General features: G+C 38.7%; 1 long non-coding RNA gene across 1 annotated transcript in view; it reads left to right on the top strand.

The window, feature by feature from the left end:
• The window catches only part of LOC149216016 (uncharacterized), a 35,665-nt gene extending 12,628 nt beyond the window's left edge, over positions 1-23,037 (top strand). Inside the window, exon 2 of the long non-coding RNA XR_016251056.1 lies at positions 22,742-23,037. This is a non-coding gene — a long non-coding RNA (uncharacterized LOC149216016). The remainder of the gene's footprint in view (positions 1-22,741) is intronic.
• Positions 23,038-23,307: the final 270 nt, after the last annotated feature.

Genomic DNA, 23,307 nt, shown 5'->3' with positions numbered 1-23,307 from the left:
GATGTTCTCTAAAGCCATTTGATCTTGATCTTCTTGAACTGTGACTTCTGCGTTTGAGGACTTCAAAGCTTCATATCTATTATTGGAGGTAGGATGCTGATTTGATTCATAATTGTTGGAATTAGGCCTCTTAAATGAATGATTCTTGTGCTTCCTTGAAATTGGTTTGAATGCTTCTTGCTCATTATTACTTTGAGAAGATGGAGGGATAGAAGGACACTGAGGTGCTATAACTTTTGGACAATGTCTTGCAAAGTGCCCATACTCATGGAAAAAATTGCATTTAAAAGGAACTTGCTCATAATCTAGAGCCTGAACCTAGGACTAACCCTCCAAGTCATGCTGAATCTCCTTAGGGAGTCCTTTGCAAAATCCATTTCAACACAAATTTTGACACAAGAGAAGTTTTGTGTTGAAATGGATTTTGCAAAAAAGAGAACAAGTAAATTAAATTTCCAAACAATATAATGTTATTAATAAAATTTAAAATGTGAACTTTAAAGCTAAACAATCAACCATACAGTTGAAGTGAAATTGCTTATCTAGCCACGCAAATGTTCTTACTCACATTTCTATATCATAGCTAAATAATACTAGAGCTATCTTGTAATTCTTTAACTCAAATCATATGGTTGCATGCGCCTAAAGGTCTAGTACCATTTTCTACAAACAACTAAAGAACTTGGTGAATTATGTTATTGGTGAAACTTGTAGTGAAATTCACTAGAGAAAAACAATGTGAACTTCTTGCTCTGTGAAGTGTGAAATGCTACATGTTGTATCATATATGTTAAAATTGGCAACTAGGGCCAAACTCCACATGGGTCATCTTATTTATGACAGTTGATATTTTTCTTGGATTCCTCTCTTCGAGAGGTGTAGGATTGATCTAAAGATCATCTGATTCCGACATGTAAAAATGAAGTTGTGAATTTATTTTGATCATGGACAAATTGTCAAGGTCGGCCAACAAACTTATGTAGGCTCAGAAGCCCAACAATCACGTCTATTCATCCACAATGTTTGCTATAAATACATGATGCCTTAGCCACATTTGGATACACTCATCTTCACACTTCTCTCTCTCTCCTCATTGATTGGGTATGGATTTTTGAGCTTCTCTCTCTCCACACGTTCGAAATTTCAGGAGAGCGAAATTTCAAGAGTGAGGAGACCGAATTTTTGGACAGTAAGACCAAGCATTGACCAGCATGCATTGACCTCCTTTGATTGCGTTTTTGTGAGGGCTATCCCTGTTTGGCCAGGCCGCATTTCTGGTCTCAAAAATCCAGGCTAAACATTGACTGTTGACCAACGTTGACTGCAGCTAGGGCTGACCGTAGGTGGGTTGTTTGACCAGACTTTGGTTGGGCTGAATTTCACTGTTTTGAGGGTTGTTTTATCGCTGTTTAGGGGCCGAAGTTGACTGAAGTTGATCGACTTGCTGAGGGTCAAATCTGCCCTGTTGACCAACGTTGACTTTTGGTTAGGGCTCTTTTGCTGCTGTTATAAATTATCAGATTTGTAAATTGTACTATCTCTCTCTGCTGAACTATTGAAGACAAAGAAGATTTAATAAAGGGTTTCCCCACATTGGGGTTTGTCCTTGGCTGGTGCCACATCTTGTGTCCTCTTGTCTTGGCTTGTCTTATACTGTTTATGTTTATGTTTATGTTCTATCTGCATTTTACTATCATGTTGATGTGATTGCTAATCTGAATATTGATACTGGGCTAATAAAGAAATTGAAGTAAAATTGCTCTAAAGCATAAAACATACCATTGTTGCTTAAAATTAATATGGTATCAGAGCTGAGGTGAAGACAAAGCGCAAGCAAGAGTGAAAGAGCAATCACCAAAGACAGTTGGACAAGGACAAAAGGCTCAATGGGTTCCTCCTCCTACTTCCCTGCTGAAGACAAGCTCCATGATAAATCCGACTATCATGGATGGAAGAAGTCTCTTGATTTGACCTTGGAAGAAAAAGAAGTGATGGACTATGTGCAGGTTAAAATCCCTAAACCTCCTCCAAATGCACCCGCTGCTGCGAAGACCAATGTTTTAAAACTCCGACACCAACTCGGCTGAGGGTTGACTCTGACTCGGTATTGACTCGGCTGGCTCGATTTCAGTGACTTGGTCGTTGTAAAAAATACATTATATATATATATATATATATATTTGGTTATATATAAAAAACATAATTTTAAAGATTTTCATTCATGTTTCCAAACACAACATTAGAATATAGATGGAAGACCACATATGATCAAAGTAGGCTCATGAATATATCCATTATATCAAAATGGCACCCAGTGCACTGTCCAATACATACATGATCATGAATCATGATATAGAGATCAAAACAAAAACACATAACCAAGGAGGCTAGAAATGGCCTCTACAACAAAAGTAAACTGTGACCAGTACTACTGGCTAGTAGCTACTGCCAGAGGAGCCAAGATCATGTGGATCAATCTCTTGATCATCATCAGAGTCAGAGCCACACTGTTAACCACCTAAGAGTTACTAAGCCCCTCAAGCTAGATGAAAAGGGCGGCCCTAGAGGTCTATCTAGTATCAACCAAGCTTATGCTTGGAGGTAAGTTATTAATGCAAGTTAACTTAGAATGCGATGCAAGGATGGAGAGTGATTTTTAGGCTAAGATTCTCTTAATGATTTAGTACTTTAAATTATGATCAAATTTTTAATTAAGAAAACAAGTACTCGACAATAATATTCAAGAGATAATCTTAACCATAAAACAAATGCTAATATGATATCAAGATATGCCCAACAACAGAAATGATTCATCAATATGCTCAAGATAGCAACACTATAAGCTAATAGCAACAAAGTGCCAACTAGAGATAACAACAAAATACAATTTGCCAATGTTTCAGTATGAGATGCTAAAGCCAAGTATCCAAAGAAGCAGTGAGATTTGTAAATGCTCTTAGTCTACTTCAATACAAACTACCAACGATTGAGATTTTTAATCAATGCCCAAATAGCAAGTCCCTTAGAGCCTAAGTGCCCATGTAAGGTTACCTTTCAACAAGATGTATTAGCAATGAGACAAGAGAGTTATACCAAGGCTTATTATATCAAATATTCAACAAGATATTTATTATCCAATGCCAACAACCCTATGAGCAAATGCGAGCACTTAAAGCTAGCAATGTATTCAGTTTTTTAAGTGACACAAATGAGTAACTTTAGAACAGAAATTAGCTAACTATGAATGATAATTAGGACAACAGAGACTACTTAAGATGCCAAGTGAGCTAGTTAATTCCAAAATGCCAACAGTGAGCTATCTCTATGCCAAATGCCTAAAACAAGCCCAAAATAATTTAAAATGCGGATGAAGAGAAAATTATGCTACTGATGAATTTTTCAGATTTCAAATTACAACATTAAGATATCCAAATACCAAATATGTCAAACAGTGCCAGAATTCTTATTTTCTTTTGAATTAAATTACAGTTTTTGAATAAATAGGCACTGCGTTAGGCTGGACAGAGGGAGAAAGGCTTGTTGCTGCCTGTTCTGGCCTCCTTTTCCTTGCGGCACTCAAGCAATTAATTAAAAAAACTAAAAAAAATACTATGTTTTTTATGTGCATGGGCCATTGTACGTAACCCGGCTGGGTTAATACGGACTTGGCCGAGTGGGCCGGGTTGATATTTTGAGGCCTGGCTCGGACCAAATCGGTTGAGTTGGTTCCTAGCCGACCATTTTTTAGAACACTGGCGAAGACCAAGTACAATAGGGCTGAATTCAAAACAAATAAGATTATCAGGGATTCCATTAACAAGCATCTGGTGGCCTACATCTCCGAATTGAAGACCTCCAAGGAGATCTACGACAGGTTGGTCGGTATGTTCAAGGTTAGTAATGCTAATCAAATTCTATTTCTCAAGAATAAGTTGAAGGATATTAAGAAGGGAAGGATGAGGGATTCAATCCTATTTCTTGAGGATTACTGAGATCAAGAATGATCTACTCTCGATTGGAGAAGTCATTCCTGATAGGGAACTTACTCTCACCACCCTTGGAGGACTCCCACCTGAGTGGTATATATTTAGAACCTCTATACTCAACAATGAATGAATTCTAGGGTTTGAAGAAGTAATGTAGAGATGCATTCAAGAAGAAACAAGAATGGTGGAGCAAGAAATGCCTTCTAATATAATCTACTCCACTGCATTCTCCGCTCATGCCAAAAGGAGAAATAATGCAGGGTCTAAAGGCCATTTCCATGGAAAGCCTGGATCTAAGGAAGGAAGGAAGGGCAGGTGCTTTGTTTGTAATAAGTTTTGCCACTATGCAAGGGAGTGTCCAAATAGAAGGGACACATCGCATGATGATGATCACAATCATTCTAGGGGCAACTTCAACAACAATGATCAAAGGAATGGCAGGTCCAATGGCAAAGGAAAAAGCAATGCGGGACATCAAGGAAATGGTTGACCCTCCAAGAAATCAAGGAACTCTAGGTATGAAGAATCAAATGTTGTTAATAATAAGCAAAAATTGTACTATATTATAGCGGCCCTCTCCACTGCCTCTCCTTCAGACACTTTGGAAAATTGGCTGATTGATAGTGGTGCCTCAAGGCACTTCATCGGATACAAGGAAGCTCTCTCTAATCTGATAGAAAATGAGACAAACTTGGAGATCATCCTTGGAGACGATGTCACCTATCTCGTGAAGGGAGTAGGTAATGTTACCCTTCAATTGAATCAAGGTAAAACTATTCATTTGCAAGAAGTACTATATGTACTTCTTCTCAAGAAGAACCTGGTGTCCATTTCAGCCATGGAGGACAAAGGATTCAAGGTGGCATTCATCGATGGAAAGGTATGTGTTTGAAATAGAAATTTTAAAGATGCTTTTACTCTTGGGTTTAGGGTTAACACTTTATATCAAGTTGGAGGAAGTCTATTGGGAGTCATGCCTTGCGACACATCTAACTATGGCACCGAAGGTTTGCCCATCTTCATTATAAGGCCCTACTTGATGCAAGACCACAAATATGTTGCAATTGATCCACTCCGACATATCTGGTATGATACCTGTAAACTCTTTGGGAGGATACTTGTATTATCTCACCTTTACAGATGATTATTCTAGCAAGACCTGGATCTACTTCTTGAAGAAGAAGGATGAAGTGTTCACCTGGTTCCTACACTTCAAAGGCTTGATCAAAAACCAATCCGAGAAGAAAATCAAGATATTGAGGACTGATAATGGGATCGAGTGCGAATCCAATGAATTCCAAGATTATTGCAAAGAAGCTGGCATTAAGAGGGGGACTACAATGCCATACACTCCTTAGCAGAATGGTATGGCTGAAAGGAAGAATCGCTTTATTGTAGAAGCAATTCGTGCCATGCTTCATGATCAAGGCCTTCCGAAGTTCCTATGGGTTCAAGCTGCAAATACCGCCATGTATGTTCAAAACTGATGCCCTCATCAAGCATTGGATTCCAAGACTCCCAAAGAAATGTTCAATGGCAAGAAACCCGATGTCTATCATTTTAGAATTTTTGGAAGTCACATATATTTTCATGTGCCAAAAGAGAAAAGAAGCAAATTGGGTGCATCTCGGAAGAAAGGAATCTTTGTGGGATATAGTGAAAATTATAAGGGATATAGAATTTATGTGGCTGGTGAAAAGGAAGTTGAGATAAGTCATGATGTCACCTTTGACGAAGATATGGCCCTCAGGAAGATCAACAACCTTCCTATCCTAAGTGGTTCTATAAAATCAAGCATGGAGTTGATGGAAGTGCAGACCCTCTCATTCACAAATGTAAGAGGGAGTTGGCTTTTGAATTTGAGATGAAGGACCTAGGACTGATGCATTATTTCCTAGGGTTGGAGGTCTGGCAAAAGCCAGGTGAAATTTTCCTCTCTCAAGGAAAATATGTTGTGAAGATATTGGAAAGATTTGGGATGGTGAACTGCAAGCCGGTAACTACTCCGATGGAACTTAACTTTAAGAAGTTATGTGGTAGTGTTGTCGGACTTGAATTGGGAAATGCTTCTGAGTATCGTCAACTCATAGGAGCACTGATGTTCTTGGTGAACTCCCGTTTGGACATGTGTTTTGCATTTAACACATTGAGCCAATATATGGTTGAGCCTCATCATATACATTGGATTGGTGCCAAGAATCTTCTGAGATATCTTCGGGGCACAATCACTCATGGACTGAGATACACTGCTAGAGATGTGAGTCTGCATGGTTATTTTGATGCTGATTGGGCTGGCAGTGTGGTGGATCGCAAGAGCACTTATGGATGTTGTTTTTCTTTGGGTTCTACTTCGATATCCTGGATGAGCAGTGAGTAGAAATCGGTTGCCTTGAGCACCGCCGAGGCCGAATATCAGAGACATGTGTTGGATAGCACTGTGATCCTTTGCGACAACCAGAGTGGGATTCGATTATCAGAGAATCCTGTGTTTCATGATTTCTCCAAGCATATAGACATTAGGTACCACTTTATCCGGGATATGGTATAACGAGGAGCAATAAGGCTCCATCACATTAGGACTGATGAGCAAGTTGCCGATATTCTGATGAAGCCCTTGGAGAAGGTCATGTTCTTGGCCTTCCGAGAACGACTTGGAGTCGTGGAGAGACCCTCTGTTGAGGGTCCCGTATGAGATGGACATTGAGCTCTGGGAGCTCTGGGGGGCTTGGGGTACTTCTTGGAGCGATGAGCAACCATAGGGTGAGTGGTTCAGCCTTCCCCCAGTGGTTTGCTGTGTACAGGGTGAGTGGTTTAGCGTTCCCCTATGATACCCCTTGGCGACATGTAGGCAGGATGAGTGGTTCATCCTTCTCCTGCTGAGACATCCTACCCATGTAGTCAGGGACTCATGGGAAGTACCTCTCATCTGACCAATGAGTAGGGAAATGAGGATAGGGACCATAGTACTACCAATGGACGTATCGTGTACTACCGTACTCCCTATTGCTAGGATGACAGATATTGATCTGGGATCAGTGGGAACTGACTTCGGGTCAATAAGAGTGGTATGAGACACTCTTTTGATTGGAACTGATTTCGAGTCAGTAAGAGTGGTATGAGACACTCTTTTATTTGGGACTGACTTCGGGTTAGTAGAGAATGGTATGATACGTAAGTTGCACGATATGGGGAAACGAGTACGAGTTTCAGAAACGAGAAAGGGTACCAAACGTGCCCCCCCCCAAATTTTGGAAACGAGGAAATGCAATATATATATATATATATATATATATATATATATATATATATATATATATATATAAAATGACATTTAAGAAATATGTGCAATCATAAAGCATACATGATACATTCTAATTTATTACATTATGATTAAATTGTCAATTGTCAATGCATAAACTATAAGTCTCTAAATTTACATCACATTTACTCATGAATGATCACATAATGAAAATAACAATATCCAAAATCAGCCATGAGAAATTTCTAATTTCTTGTCTCGTGCTTGATTGGGAGTCTCCTCCTACATAGTCGAATGACCTTAGTGCTCTTGATTAAATACAAGTTCCATACCCTAGTACCCTAGGTGCTCTTGATTATTGGGAGTCTCCCCTGCATAGAGGGCTTGGTTCTCTTGATTAAATACAAGTTCCATACCCTAGTACATGACAAAATCCAATGGAAACATTGCAATCCCCCCAATCTTGAAATCCTAAAAAATAGATAAGTCTGCTGTATTTTGAGTGAGATTTAAAATCTACTTTCTCCATATGAAATCCAATGAGGGCGAAACCACTCTCAAACATCCTGAGTCATTTCATGGTAATGTTAAAAATTTAAGTAAAAGTGACATTCTCCTTTATCTTTCATTTTCATCCTTTTACTTTAAGAATTTAACATTACCATGAACTGCATATCAACACTAGGGCCATAGGCTTGAACATTAGGCCACTCCACTCAAAAAAACATCTTTTTTATAACTTGAGAGAGGCGTCTAGAAGCATCCAGAAGATATTTTAGTCACCCAATAAAAAATTTAAGTAATGTTAAAAATTTAAGTAAAAGGATGAAAATGAAAGATAAAGGAGAATGTCACTTTTACTTTAAGAATTTAACATTACCATGAACTGCATATCAACACTAGGGCCATAGGCTTGAACATTAGGCTACCCCACTCAAAAAATCATCTTTTTTATAACTTGAGAGAGGCATCTAGAAGCATCCAAAAGATATTTTAGTCACCCAATAAAAAATTAGAAGTGAAAAAATAAAAAATAAAATAAAAGAAAACGTTAAGTGTTAACTGGAAACTCCACCATATGGCCTGGAAACTCGTTTCCGGTCGTACTGGCCACGTTTCCCCAGCGTGAAACGGGCCAGTACGACCGAAAACGAGTTTCCATGCCATACGGTACGAGTTTCCTCGTTTTCGTTTTGTTTCCGGCCAGAAACGGACCCTTGGGCAACATTTCCTGCAACTTAGTATGATACATTCTCATTCACTTCTTTTTCTTCATAGTTCAGTAGAGCAGTGCACTGATGGCAAAGATAGTACAAATTGATAGATTGTTAAAATTGGCAACTAGGGCCAAACTCCATGTGGGTCATCTTATTTATGGCAGCTGATATTTTTCTTGGATCCCTCTCATCGAGCGGTGTACGATTGATCTAAAGATCATCCGATTCCGATAAGTATTCATGGAGTTACGAATTTATTTGTGTTGTAAGACAATTTTTCAAGGTCGGCCAACAACCAAATAAACCCCACATGTGCTCAACGTTTTAGTATAAAAGGAGATGACTTGAGAGTCATTTCACACACACTTCTCTCTTGATTTCTCTCCACTTGTCTTGGGTTTTAGTGTGAGAGAAATCTAGGAGGAAGTAGCCCTAAGACGTTGGAGGAAAGGAGGCTGCCCTAGCCACAACAAAGAAGACAACCCAACGAAGCCATGGAAGGAAACTCCACGCTGCCCTAATGCTGACCTAAGGAAGCCCTAGCCGCAGGCCTAAGGATGCCCTAGACGCAATCCAATCAAGTGCAACACATACCTTGGAGAGCAGCTCGTTGGAAAGAAGAATAAGTTTGTTTTGGGCCGCAGCAAGAGAGGCAAGACCAATGAAGAATTCAGGGACTGTTTGGCCGCAGCAAAAGGAGGAAGGCCGAAGTTGTTGGTGAGGGCTAGACTGCCCAGAAATTGCAGCGTAGGGTCTCCTCCCTTCCTAGAAAGGTAGCCATGTTCAAAGTATGTTTTAGGCATGATTGTTGGGTTGCTGTAGGTTAATGGGACAACAAGAAATCACAGGTACAACATGCTAAACATTGGGATAGCATGTGTGGCAACAAGGTACAACAATGCTAAACATTGGGACAACATGTGAACATTGGGACAACAAGGTACAACAGTGCTAAACATTGGGGCAACATGTCTGAACATTGGGACAACATGTGTGACAGCAAGGTACAACAATGCTAAACATTGGGACAACATGTGTGAACATTGGGACAACATGTATGACAGCAACGTACAATAGTATGCCAAACATGGAATGGCAATGTCACTAACAGTGGGACAACGATATGCCACATGGGACAACAGTGGCTAGCATGGTGCAACTATGGCACATGGGACAACTGTGGCAGCATGGTGCAACAATGACACATGGGACAATAGTGGCAACATAAGGTGCAATAGTATGATGTGTGCAACATGGTCATGAGGTCCAGCATAATGATGATGGGTGCAACATGGTGTAGCACAGTGAGGTGCAACATGATGACGAAGTGTAACATGGTGAGGTGCAACATGATGACAAGGTGCAACACAATGATAGGTGAAGGAGTCACCTTGGAGAATCAGTTGAAGCAACATGTCTTCAACTGAGTTCAACGATCACATGTATCATCTTACTAGAGATGATCTATGCTCTTATTTATATAAGTCAAAGTGTTGACTTCAGTTGTAATTGTACTATCTCTCTCTTTCCGCTAAACTATTGAAGAACATATAAGAAGAATTGATCAAGGGTTTCCCCACATTGGGGTTTGTCCTTGGCTAGCGCCACATCTTGTGTCCTCTTGTCTTGGCTTGTCTTCTTTGATCTATGTTTATGTTCTATCTGCAATTTACTTTAATGCTGATGTGATTGCTAATCTGGAAAAGATATTGAGCTAACTGTGAAAATTGAAATAAATTGCTCTAAGCATAGAACATACCTAAAATTAAAACAGAGGGAGTTCTCCCTAGTTGAGAGGGAGTGTTAAAATTGGCAGCTAGGGCCAAACTCCACGTGGGTCACCTTATTTATGACAACTGATATTTCTTGGATTCCTCTCTCCAAGAGGTGTAGGATTGATCTAAAGATCATCCGATTCCAACATGTACAAATGAAGTTACAAATTTATTTTGATTATGGACAAATTGTCAAGGTCGACTAGTAAACTTATGTAGGCTCAGAAGCCCAACAATCACGTGTATTCATCCTCAACGTTTGGTATAAATACATGAAGCCTTAGCCTCATTTGGATACACTATCTTCACACTTCTCTCTCTCCTGATTGATTGGGTACAGATTTTTGGGCCTCTCTCTCTCTCTCTCCACACATCTGAACTTTCAGGAGGCCGAAATTTCAGGAGACCGAATTTCTAGACAGTTTGACCAAGCGTTGACTAGCATTCGTTGACCTCCTTTGACTGTGTTTTTGTGAGGGCTATCTTTGTTCGGGTAGACTGCATTTCTAGGCACAAAAATCAAGGCTAAATGTTGACTGTTGACCAATGTTGACTGCAGCTAGGGCTAACTGTAGGTGGGTTGTTTGACCAGACTTTGATTGGGCTGAATTTGACTGTTTTGAGGGTTGTTTTATCTCGATGTTTGGACGCCGAAGTTGATTGAAGTTGACCGATTTGTTGAGGGTCAAATTTTCTCTTTTGACCAACGTTGACTTTTTTGGTTAGGGCTCTTTTGCTGTTGTTATAAATTATCAGATTTGTAAATTGTACTATCTCTCTTTGCTAAACTATTGAAGACTAAAAGAAGATTTGATCAAGGGTTTCCCCACATTGGGGTTTGTCCCTGGCTAGTGCCACATCTTGTGTCCTCTTGTCTTGGCTTGTCTTCTACTGTTTATGTTTATGTTCTATCTGCATTTTACTATCATGTTGATGTGATTGCTAATCTGACTATTAATACTGGGCTAATAAAGAAATTGAAGTAAAATTGCTCTAAAGGATATAACATACCATTGTTGCCTAAAATTAACAATATATCATCAATCAAATCTCGTATAATGACGTGCTTGGTCTTTCCCTCCTCACCTTTTTTAACTAGAACAATAAATTTTAACTAGAACAATAAATTTGTACTAAGGTAAAATTTGTAGCTAGAACATGTAGCTAAAGTACAATGAGATGAATACTTCAAGGATAAACTTTTCCATAATTATAGAAAGAAGGGGGGGGGGCAAAAAAACGATCCCTCTCGAAAAAAGAAGAAGTTGGGTGATCCAAAACTAGACTTTATTAAACTTGAGCCTATTGCTTCTCGGGAACAAGAGTAGACTCTTACAAATTGTTTGCACAAGTGGTACACAAATAAAACATTTTCTAATATTTAATCAAAACTCACCCCCCCACTAGAATCACAGGAGGCTAAAGAATGATGGGCACTATATTTTCAAGATTTCTTGCTTTGATCTTTCTATTTCTTGTTAATGGAGGGGTTGGTTGTTGATTGCTTTGTAAAACTTTTGAATATGAAGGAGAAGAACATCAGAGATTGACCTCATTCTCTTCCTTTGAATTGGCCTCTTCTTCCATTTTATTTGAAGGTGAGCTATTTCAATAGCCTTAGAACTAGGTACTTCCTCAACATGAGAACAAATGTTCTCTGAAGCCAAGCCATTTGATCTTGATCTGGTTGATCTTCTTCAATTGTGATTTTGCATTTGAGGACTTCTAAGCTTCATATCTATTACTGGAGGGAGGATGCTGATTAGATTCATACTTGCTAGAATGAGGCCTCTTAAATGAATGATTCTTGTGCTTCCTTGAAACTAGTTTGAGAAGTTGGAGGTATAGAAGGAGACTAAGGTGCTATAGCTTTTGGACAATGTTTTGCAAAGTGCCCATACTCATGGCAAAAAATGCATTTAAAAGGAACTTGCTCACAATCTAGAGCTTGAACGTGGGACTAGCCCCCCAAGTCAAACTAAATTGCCTCAGGAGTTCTTTTGCAAAATCCATTTCAACACAAATTCTGACACGAGAAGTTTTGTCCTTGCCCTTAGAACTAGAAATGTAGCGGCCCAATTTGTCACCGATGGCTTTGAAAACACCATTATTGTTTCAAAATGAGGGAAGATACGACAATCTATTCCAGATAGGTGCATAAGAGATTTCCATGGAAGGATTAAAATCCAAAGTCTAGTGAACTAGAAACATTCCTGTGGAGCCCATGATTAGGGCCCAAATTTGTAAATTAGATCCATGTGCTCCTTGCTTTCAAAACAAAAGAAAAAATAATTGTTTCCACAGTATAAAGTACTAATAGGCTCCCTCGTTCTAAAACAAAGCTATAATTGGGTCAAAATTTGGTGATTTTACCAATCAATCCTCTTTCCTTCAGGGAATTAACATTTGTCTTTGCAAAGGCGACAAATCCCAAATCAAGAGAATGAATTGTATCCACCCTTTTTGACCATCCATGCCAGGGTTGGGAAGATTTCCCATTGTACCAACATTGAACTCAACAATGTGCTTGTTTTAATTAGGATCTGTGTAACAAACACCACTAGATCTAAAAAATGGCACAAAGCAAATCAACCAAACAAGCCCAACAATAAAAAAACTTGAAACTCTAAATTTGCAGCAACACTGACACATCGACAAACTGCTGAACTTTCACCAAGGTTCCCTCATGACACAAATTGCATTTATTGAATCCTAAAAGGATTTGCTATAACAAATAGAGCAATAGTTGATCCTACCTATTTTTTGTTGAATGGATTTGGACATTATTTCCTATAAATATTCCTGTCATCTCCAATTGAGAATTGATAATGGGTTGAAGAGAAATGAAGCTAGTAGCTAAATGGGAGTTTATAGGGCATAACTTTTGATTATTTGTGAATGTCCTCATAAGGCTAAGTTCTTGTTAATTTTTATGACTTGATTGTTCTCTACTTAGATAATTGCACTTTCAAAACTTTTCATCATTTACACTTTACATTCAGCCATTACATCATATCATTATTAGCAATTATGTAGAGAGAACAATAACATCAATAATGCAGCGAAACAATAAAGAACAACAGAAGAAAAACATGCACAAATAGAGACACCATGATTTAGGTCAGAGATCAGGGCAAAACCCCAAAAGGGGGGGAGCCTAACCAGATTCTTCTTCTATTAGATATTCATCAAATGTTCAGCTGAGATACAAAATATAGTACGAATGAGATAAATCAATCACATCGGGCCTCCTAGGACCAACTTAAGTCAATTCACAACTACGTTTGCCCCCTAGGGCCAACCTAAGTCAGTTCATAGCAATTATGTAGAGAGAACAATAACATCAATAATGCAGCGAAACAATAAAGAACAACAGAAGAAAAACATGCACAAATAGAGACACGATGATTTAGGTCAGAGATCAGGGCAAAACCCCAAAAGGGGGGGAGCCTAACCAGATTCTTCTTCTATTAGATATTCATCAAATGTTCAACTGAGATACAAACTATAGTACGAATGAGATAAATCAATCACATCGGGCCTCCTAGGACCAACTTAAGTCAGTTCACAACTACGTTTGCCTCCTAGGGCCAACCTAAGTCAGTTCACAACTACGTTTTCCTCCTAGGGCCAACTCAAGTTAGTTCACAACTACGCTTGTGAACTTAACGATCTAATCTCTATAGAGATACTGCCATCATTGCCACAAGAAGTAACATTCTTGTTATAGGAATAAGTGTCATCACCATCAGAGATCATCATTGTCATGAATCAATACTGTCAAATGTCCTCAAATGTTATCAAGAATCATCTCTGTCAAGAGTCATAAGAGTAGGTGCCATCACTATCAAGTGTCATCATCAAAGATATATTGCCATCAAGGGTTACTGTCTTCATGTACTAAAAACATGGTCATTGTCATCATATTGTCATCATATAGGAGCAAAGTCACTGCCATCATATAAGAGCAAGGTCGCTATCATCATACTATCAACAAGGTTACTGTCATATCACAACAATGTCACTAATATGTATAGGGTTACTGCTATACATCCATGAAGGTCACTGACATGTCATTCATCGAGAGTATCAACGTGTGTGCACTAAGGTCACTGTTATTCGAAGGTTATTGTTATACTTTGCCACATAACAAGGTCACTGCTATATCATGTTTTCACGATCATTTGAGATAGTTATGCAGATTACTGAGCCATATAGATAGATAAGTAACTTATATGAACCATATAGTGAATGCAAACTTATACCAAATGTGAGCCACTTGAAAAATGTAATATAAATGTGAACCCACATAGAAATAATATGAACCATAACATGAGCCATAGATAAGAGTAATTCAAACTACTGTAATAAATAAGCGAGCCATAGTGGAAATGAATCTTTAGAAGCGAGTCACTGCATAAGTGAGGCACTTCAGAAAATGAGCCTCAGAGAATGCGTGTGCCAAGATATCAAGCCACCGTTTATATCGAGCATAGTGATAGTTTACAAAACAGATGGAGGGATCCCATACCAGGGATCATGGCCCCATGGCCTTTACAAAGCCCTGATATAGGACACTAGTATACACAGTGTACACTAGGGCTTGAAGTCAACAACCTTTGACTGCCAATCTGCCCAAAAGACCAAGAATAAAACTTAACTTGTTGAAGATGCCCTTGTACAACAATCCTTTTAGTCCACTTTGCCTTGACACCTGGTAGGTCCTTTGCCTCCTTTACTCAGAGAATTTGCTTCACCAAAACCTCTGCATATCAATTGCTCAAATGCTCTTTGTCGTTCAAGAAACACTGCATATATCAACCCTAATCAGCTCAACTTCTCACAGTCATGTAGCTCATCAAGTTGATTATATATTAGCCCTCAAACCAACACTGTCCACTCCTCCTTGATGGAAAAACTTCAACATAACTTCTTTGCAACCATCTATAGCAAAATGATAGCCAATTACCCCTTTCTTGACCTCTGCTTAGGCTTGAGGAATTTCAGTACTGTGCTACTTCCTTCCTGAGGCATCTTTCCCTTGAAACAGACTCCTGTGGTCTTCTAACTCCAACTCGGACCCTTCTATCTCAGCCTGTGGTCACTGTACTCAGCCTTGACCCTTATGTAACTACTGCACTCGGATCTAAGGGAATTTGATGTTGAAAATTGTAGCCATGGTCGGTTTTGTCATCATGTGAAGAATTTAATAATTTGAATTTATAATTTCCCTCCAAAATATTTCAAAGTTGGCCTCATTCTATTTCAGGTCGGCTAGGCCCCAAAAAGCACCCATTTGACCTTCTCAAAAGTCTATATACAGGAGACCTCCCCTCATTTGTACATATCATCGATCTATCTTCACATGAGCTCTGTTCCAACAAAGAAAAGGGGAAAGAAGGGGGCCGAAATTTCAGGAAGAAGGCTTGGCATTTCAACTTCTTCTTTGGTATTACTTTGGTTATTATCTTGATGGCGTTAGATGTATTATTAAATCTTGAACTCTCTCCCTCACAAGGAAGAATTTCTGGGTTTTCCCCTTGTGGGTTTTGCCCTGGCCTCAGGCCTAATTTCTATCTCTTGTCTCATGGTTTCTTGGTTATTTCTCTATTGTTCTATCATGCTTCATGAATGAATGAATTTTTCTTATATTGCTTGATGAAGTAAAAATGTTACATGAGATCTAATGTTGTTATGATTATTTGAAGCTATTATCTGTATAAGAAAATGTTCTAGCATTTCCCTTGTAAAAACCAACATGGTATCAAAGCTGGGAGGGGAAGGGGGGGCATTGAAGAGTAGTTGAAGCCCATGATAAGGCCGAATCTCTCTAGGATGATAGGCCAAATTTCTCACTGCCCCTTGATATGAAAATCCTTGCACTGAGATCTAAAGGGAAATCTGATCATCTGTGGTTGGACGAAGTCTGTCGTATATGTATCTGAGGCCTGTTTCATTGATCCATGTGGCATTGATTCGAGTCCTATCCGAGGTTTGTGGCAATGATCTGGAGCTTTGTGGTTATGATTCGAGGTATGTGGTATTGATTCTAAACCCAATTCAAGTTCTTTGTTTGATCTTTTGGTCAAAACACGGAACCTGAATCCTTTACATTGAGATTATGAGCCTAATTAGGTCGAGTTTCAGTGATCATGCAGCCTATTCTGGATTCCCTTTTCTCTTCATATGATTCGAGTTTGTTGTGGAATAGTTTGTCTAAGCCATTACAGTGGATTGGTGAGAAATGTAAATACCAAAGGCATATTCCTGACAAGGTCCAGTGGAAGCCTTGAATAGTATGTATTTTATGTATATAAGTGTAAGAACAGTTACAACAAGCCAGAGCTGACCTGTCTAACTGGCATGTATTATTTAAATTATGAGCTCCTGTGAAAGTTGTTCTGTTGAAGTAAAGATTGAAATATGAAAATCTGAGATATATGAAGAATGAAGTCTGTGACATAAGCTCTTAAAGTCATATGAATTGTAATAGCAACGACCTTTGATTTCAAAAGGTTCAATATTTGAATGTTATTTTGAATGAAGGATTTCCTATTTGAAGAATCTAGGGTTTGTGAACCCTAGTTAGCATCAGAATTTGAACTAGGGTTTGTTCAAAAAATCCTAGGATGATGATGGGATCACAAGATTTCTCCTCCTGTTTAGCATGTTAGAACTCCTGAGTAGTTGCACTGAAATATAGATTGACACTAAAGTCTGAAGATCATAATGTGTTGTGATAGGTGGCTTTGTAAAGGACGATCAAGTTGCAAGATTGGTATATCTCAACATGAGAAGTCTTCACAAGGCTGAAAGTTGAAACTATCATCTGTGGCCATGGAATATGATAACTCATGCAACTCATCATTGATTCTACACTACTAGAAATATGATCATCAACAAGAGGTGCATAAACATCATTTAGCTCAAAGTCTTCAAACTTGGATTGCTCAAAGCCTCAACCTTATAATATGGTAGAACTTGAAAAGTTTAACATGCCTAACCAATGATTTTGGTTTGAGTGAAGGGTTCATCTTCTCAACTTTATAATATGGTGGAAAAAGCTTAGCATGCCTAACCAATGATTTCCCTGTGGTTGAAGGGTACATTTTTCTTAAGGCCATGGTAGAGGAGTTCAACAAGCAATACCACCAACATCAACGAAGTTCAACAATCAATGCCACCAACATCAAGGTACTTAAAGGGCTTCATGCTCTTGATCAAATGCCAATCTCATACCCTCACGCATGACAGATTCAATTGGAAACATTGCAATCCCCTAAATTTTGAAATCTTGAAAACCATTAAGTCTGCTAGATTTTGAGTGATATCTAAAAATCTGGTTTCTCCATATGAAATCCAGTTAGCTTGAAACCACTCTCAAACATCCCGGGTCATTTCATGGTAATGTTAAAAAGTTAGTTAAAATGATGAAATGTCACTTTTCTTTAAGAATTTAACATTATTATTGATTACCAGCATTGCTAGGGTTGAGATGTAAGAGGCAAATGAGAGGGGAGACATCATTTTAAAGGCTTTGAGGGGCTATTTTGGAGGGAAATAGCCCCTAGCTTCCCTCAAAACTGCTTAGAAAATCCAAAAAACAACTCACGTGGGGTTCACGCTCGAGCTGGTAATGAACTGGCTGGTTTATGGGAAAACTGGCTGGGTCTATCATAAACCAACTGGTTTATGGCCGGTTAATAGGAAATTTTAGCCCACAAATCAACCTTCAAACTGGCCGGTTTTGAATACCATGATTTGGATATGTGCTTAGTGTTGAAATATGTAACTAGGTTTGGTTTTCATGAATGTATTTGAGTCGCAATGAAATGTACTTATCAAAAGAATGAAGAAAATATTTTTATTATTATTATAATGACTTATTGAAGCATGGTTTTCATGCTTGGGTCAAAGTCCCCATTGAGGACTTCTAGGATATATTCTGAGTCATTAGAGTCATTGTCCATTAAAAAGGACCCTTCTTGGGCTTTTGAATCATGTTTTCTTTTTTTGGTTATATTTAATTAATTTATTTTTTTTGAGTAAAAAATGAATTTAGTCTCCTCCACACCAAGTCGGCCTCATGAAGGGTAATTCGACCTCACTAGAAGGCTATATATACAAGGCAGTTTGAATTCATTTGGAGTGATTCACTCTCTCTTGCATAGTTCAATATCTTGAAGCTGGAAGCTGGGAAGTGCGAAGTTGGAAAAGAGATGGAAGATGTATGGAGAGGAGTGCGAGATTTTGAAGGAAGATAGAAGACACCAAGAGCGAATCTCTCTCTCACTTCTGAGGAGTATCTAGGGAGATCGAAGGTGTCTTTGTCTAGTCGAAGCTGCTGCTGCTGCTACTGCTACTGGGTCAAAGCTGCTGCTGCTATTGGGTCGAAGTTGCTACTAGGTCAAAGTTGATTTTGAAGGGTTATCATCTGCAAGAAGGATTGAGGGCTGACTTGGTGTGGAGGAAGTCTTTGTCTAGGTCAAAAGTCTTGGATTATCTTGAGAAACTATTGAAGGAAGAATTGTTGACTGGGTTTTCCCCTAGATAGGGGTTTTGCCCTGGCTATTTGCCTACATCTGTTGTCCTTGTGTTATTGTTTTGGTAATTGCTTGATGAACTAAAAGATAAAAGAAGAACATAAAGATAAAAGAAGAACATAAAGATAAAAGAATCACAAGTAATTGTCTATATAAGAAAATCTTTCTGTCTTTCTGATTTTCTAACACTTAGAATCTCCATGTGAGCCTTAGAACCTCAACTACTAAAAATATCAATGTCTTGCATGTTGCACCAAAATAGCTCATCAGAATCATGAGCTCGTACCTTTGACATTAAAGCCTTTGAACTCTAGCTGCTAAAAATAGTAGTGTCTTCCAGAACTGATGAAAGTGGCTGTCAAATATCTTTGACTATGAAAATGGCTGAAAATCATTGGAAACTCCATCTGATCTCTACGAAAGCTGGCTTTGACCTGTGTGGAAGCAGCAAACTCTGAAAGTCGACTCTGAATGCCAGCCCAATGTGAGCTGGCTCAAATCTGAGGGTTAACAAGGCCCAAAGGATTTTTGTGTTGATCTCCAAGCGCACCTTGGTATTCATGATATTAGCATCAATATTATGAAACTTAATGAGCCATCACACTTGGACAAAGAGGTGCATGTGTCTCACTGGGAAAGGTACCATTCTAGAGTTCTGTTGTTCAGTTTGAGAAGATGTGTTTTTTGATACCTGAACTAGAACCATAGGAAGCAAGCACAACAATTTAGTTAGCTGGTCAAAAAATGACTCTACCATATCAGGCTAAATGGATTTCCCAGTTTAGGTTTGAACAAATATTTACTGATCTTTAACAGAATTGGGGACAGTTCCTTATTAAGTAAGAAGGAAATGAGTAAATGATACCTCAATAGGCGGGGTTTACATCCCTTGCAATAGGCTACATGAACTTGGAAAGGGGATGTGCCCCTTGTCCCCGGTGTTGCTCGAGAGATGCCCATCCTTCACCTGGGAAAAATACACGGATCTCCTAAGCTCCCCAGGGATGCAACGAATGACCCCAAACCAAATCAAGGGATGTTCCTATTTTATTCCGCTAAAATTGTGGTATGATTGGTTTTCTGACTTCTCTAGAGTCTAGACTGTCACATTCCCAGTGCTCATCCTTGGAAGAAAAGAATGTTGTCTTCACAACAACTGCTAGCATCCTGCTGTATTTTGTTGGACAGACTTGAAAAAAACTGAATTATTTCTCTAATATCCAGTTAAAATAATATCTTGTGGACTATAGTGCTGGATGTGTGTCCTCAATTGTAGAGTAAAACTTACATAAAAAATTCTAAGGCAAAAAAGTCAATGGTTTATTTGCTCAACCCTTTACACTCTTTGGGGCATACATAACTTGAAAATAAAGCCTTCATTGGGCACATACCCAATAGGAAACCAACAAATGCATACATATCTAATTTTTTTAAATTATTTTTTTATTTAATTTATCAAGTGGGAAATCGGTAAATAGAACATAAAACCATTGCTGCCACCGAGAATCACATAGCGCTGCTGCCTAGAAAGCCCCCCTGGCCTTTAATGATAGCACACAAACCATAGTGAGCAAGGTTACCTATGATTCTAACTGAGGTGAGTGGCATTAGCACCATGAATCCCAACCACTAAGGCTGCTTGTGACTGGCTGTAAACAGATCTGAGTTAAAAAAGGTCTATGCTTTATTTTCTAACTCTCAACCTTGTTTGGAACATGTATAATTTGAAAATAGACCTTGTTTGGAACATGTATAATTTGAAAATAGAGCCCAACAATCATTTTTTCCAACCATGGAGATGAAAAATGCAGCGGCATTGTTTGTCATTTGGTGAGTAGTTTGGGCCCCAATTTGGAGCTTGGGGTGCTTATTTGCTGTTTTTTTGTTTGTTTGTTGGTTTATTTGTTTTGGTTTATGTTATCTTGTTGGTTTTCTTTGGTTGTTGTTGTTGTTGTTGTTTATTGTTGGTTTTTACTGTTTTGGCTCCTTGTTGCTCTGGACAGTAAGCAGTGAGCAACATTTTCTTTCCGTGCCCATCCCTTTTTAGCCATGCAGGCATCATCTTCTTGCTGTGGACATTGATTGTATGCAGTAGGTATCTGCATTTTGCTATGTGGGCACCATTTTGCTTCCATGGGATTCAAATTTTAGTTGTGGGCAGTTTTCTGTTGTAGGTACCATCTTCTCGCAACCGACAATAATTTTATGTAACGTACACCATTGTCTTGTTGTTGGCATTCATTTCAAGCTTGCAGAATTTCACCCACTTCCCCAGAGTCCAAGTGGGTGGCATTAGCACCATGAATCCCAACCACTAAGGCTGCTCGTGACTGGCTGTAAACAGATCTGAGTTAAAAAAGGTCTATGCTTTATTTTCTTAACTCTCAACCTTGTTTGGAACATGTATAATTTGAAAATAGAGCCCAACAATCATTTTTTCCAACCATGGAGATGAAAAATGCAGCAGCATTGTTTGTCATTTGGTGAGTAGTTTGGGCCCCAATTTGGAGCTTGGGGTGCTTATTTGCTGTTGCAAGTTTTTTTTTTTTTTTTGGTTTTTACTGTTTTGGCTCCTTGTTGCTCTGGACAGTAAGCAGTGAGCAACATTTTCTTTCCGTGCCCATCCCTTTTTAGCCATGCAGGCATCATCTTCTTGCTGTGGACATTGATTGTATGCAGTAGGTATCTGCATTTTGCTATGTGGGCACCATTTTGCTGCCATGGGATTCAAATTTTAGTTGTGGGCAGTTTTCTGTTGTAGGTACCATCTTCTTGCAACCGACAATAATTTTATGTAACGTACACCATTGTCTTGTTGTTGGCATTCATTTCAAGCTTGCAGAATTTCACCCACTTCCCCAGAGTCCTAGATGGATGTTGGTATTAACCAGCAGCTCGAATGAGTGGATGGTAACCTCAAAGGACTTGATGGGAATGGCTCCTGTGATCTCATATCAGGATGCATCTTTGGCTGATGTTGTCAAATCAATTGAAACAAACTAACATGTGCACACACACACACAAAACACCTGCACTTGGTATGCTCTATTTTTCAAGGTTTGTACTTGGTAGTTCCTGTACTAAAGATGACCTCCATACCTGAGATTCATTGCAAGTTTGATGTGTTTGTGTGTGTTTGTTTTGATGCATCCATGAGCTTGGTCAACTCAGTGTAATACATTAGTACTCCCAAGTGTAAAATATTGATGTACATACCTGCACTTGGCATAGTCTATTTTGGAGGTTTGTACCGGGTACCCCATCTTTAGAAATGTCTAGTACCCAGGTACTATAAATGTTACCATACAAGAGACTCCATGCGACTTTGATGTGCATGTGTGTGTTTTGATGCACCCATGAACCTGGGGTACTAGACATTTCTGGTGCCCTGGGTGCTAGAATGTCCCCATACAAGAGACTCCATGCAACTTTGATGTGCATGTTTATGTTTTGATGCACCCATGAACCTGGGCAACTCTGTAAATACATAAGTACTAAGTGTAAAATATTGATGTATTTTATTTGTTGCGCATGTAGGCATATATGTATGTGTGTGTAGATATCTTTGTATAAATGCGTAAAGATATATCGAATATACACCATGCCATAAAGAAAGGCATCCATATACATGCACTTCTACTTCTGTTGACCTTTGATGTCAATCAACTATGGTTATATATTGACCATGTTGAAATTAACTATAGTTGAAATACGATCATGATTGATTGTAACCGACTGCTGTTAAAAGTTGTATTTAACTTTTTTAGAGATGGATCATAATGAACTGCCGTTAAATATATTGACCATGTTGACTTTAACTATAGTTCAAAGTTGATCATGATTGATTGAAATTGATTGCTGTTAAAAGTTGTATATAACCTTTGTTAGAAAAATATCATAATGAACTGCAGTTAAATTTCACACATATAAATTAAATCTAACACATTATTTTGGCATCCAGGTTGATAAATCGGCTCTCTTATGCCATGGTAATTATTTTTCAGACTCAACAAGATCTGTATCTGAAGTCTGAACTCTCTAGAATGCATTTGTAGAAGATATATTACAAGGAGTAGGTAATGATACAGGAAGAAGATGGCCTTTGTTATCTTAGTGGGAATGCTCATGCTGACAAGGGTTGGCCTCCTTTTCCTCACGTTTTTAAATGTTTCTTGTGAGGAACATGCATGCACTTTTGGGCATGAATTTTTGCCTTCCTCTCTTCTTGAACTTGCAAATCTTCCTTGACGGCATCGACCTCACCTATCCCTGTCAAAATCATTAGAGACCTGCTAAAAAAGAGTGGAACATAACTAACTCTTTAAGTTCCTGAAAGTATACTGCATGAAAGGATACTTAGGGAGGCTGATAACAGGATTATTCAGAGTTCAACTGTTTGCCGCTTGAGAATATAAATGATCTTACTCTTGATCATAGGAATTTAGATAACTGTTTCATATAAATGATGTGAACTAATAAATGGGTTTTGGAAGATGGACAACCTGAGGGCAATGCTGTTTCTTCTTA

This window comes from Pinus tabuliformis, chromosome 1_1 (genome assembly GCF_031772625.1).
Source record: "Pinus tabuliformis cultivar Carrire ecotype Pingquan chromosome 1_1, CPIR1, whole genome shotgun sequence".
Classification (NCBI taxonomy): Eukaryota; Viridiplantae; Streptophyta; class Pinopsida; order Pinales; family Pinaceae; genus Pinus; species Pinus tabuliformis.
This window is presented reverse-complemented; position numbering and strand designations above follow the sequence as displayed.